The sequence below is a fragment of the Etheostoma spectabile genome, chromosome 21 (assembly GCF_008692095.1).
Source record: "Etheostoma spectabile isolate EspeVRDwgs_2016 chromosome 21, UIUC_Espe_1.0, whole genome shotgun sequence".
Taxonomy (NCBI): Eukaryota; Metazoa; Chordata; class Actinopteri; order Perciformes; family Percidae; genus Etheostoma; species Etheostoma spectabile.
In genome coordinates, this window is record NC_045753.1 from 7,150,651 (window position 1) to 7,152,002 (window position 1,352).

Below are 1,352 nucleotides of genomic sequence, written 5' to 3' on the forward strand. Positions count from 1 at the left end.
AAAGGAAGTCCCCCGGCAGTCTAAAACTATTACAGCCTAACTAATAGAGCCTGGTCTGGCTGTACTGCCCTGCCTCCCTCTAGTTTTATCATAATAATGATTATATGGTAAATTAATCTGACGACCATAAAGAGAAGCAGAGAAGATTATTAACTCTGAGACCTTTAACCAGTCACACAACTCCACGCACATCTTCCCGCCGTCTTGTAACACCTCTGCTCCCACTGGGCGCTGTGTGACGTGGTCTGTCAGGCCATGGGGTGACCAGGTTTACAGGTGTAGTTTACGGGACAAGGCATTACATGACTCACCCACACACCATAGTATTATGTGAGGTTTAGGTAAGGATTAGGTAAGTGGATGAGAGTCTGGTGAGAGCAGGCGTCTGGGGATTAGCTTTAAAGCCACCCTAACTAGCCCTACAAACACACACACACACACACACACACACACACACACACACACGCCTGTTCTGAGAGGATTTTTGCTTCTTCCGATATTCTGGAGTGCTGTTATTCTGGACCAAAGTTTGCTTTGCATAACAATCATCCCACAGAGCGCACACACACTCCACTCATAAACATCCTGATGACTCATGAGTGACCACCAGTTCCTGTAAATCAGTGCAGGAGATTACTGTAGTTCACCAACTTCAAGTACACATTACACACTACACTGAAACGGATCAGCAGAAATATTGGTGGGTTTTGTTAAAAACCAAGCCAGCATGACACTGTTCCAGGAGCTGCAGAGGAGAGCACAAATGGGAAAACAAATATTTTGTGTATATATTATATATATGAACATATCCAGTTCTAAACTCTTAACTGCTGCTATAAAAATAAGAATATTTGGAAATTGAAGTTCTACCCAACACAATCATCAGCAGCTAATTTATTATTTTTCTGTACGTCACAAAGTAATCAAATAAATCTAGATTTTACACAGTTTACAATGTGTCAAAATATTTACTTTGAAGAAAAATTGTAATGACTGAAAAACATAGCAAATATGTCCTGAAGTATAAGCTGGAAAACCATTGCTGATGGAAAAGAGTGAGTGAGGAGAGGCAGGAAATGAGTGTAAATTAGAGCTATCAGGCAGAGCATGGTTGCACAAGTAGCAGTAAGAGCGTTTTATCATTCAAAAACCATACAGTACCATCAATAAACTAACTGTATTGTTCTTTTAGTGTTTTGCTAAGATTGGGGAGAGAACAAAATTCCACTATTACTACTGGGAAAATGAAAGTAGGTGCTCCAAGCAAGATTTCTCAGGACTGTATTTTTTCCCAGCTGCAGCTATCTGCGAGCGCTATACATATTAGCAATGCCACCATTTTTTTTTTTTTT

General features: G+C 40.3%; 1 long non-coding RNA gene across 1 annotated transcript in view; it reads right to left on the minus strand.

Moving 5' to 3' along the window:
* LOC116671781 (uncharacterized) overlaps positions 1–1,352 on the minus strand; it is a 15,364-nt gene that overhangs the window by 13,613 nt on the left and 399 nt on the right. The gene's annotated exons all lie outside the window — the stretch shown is intronic.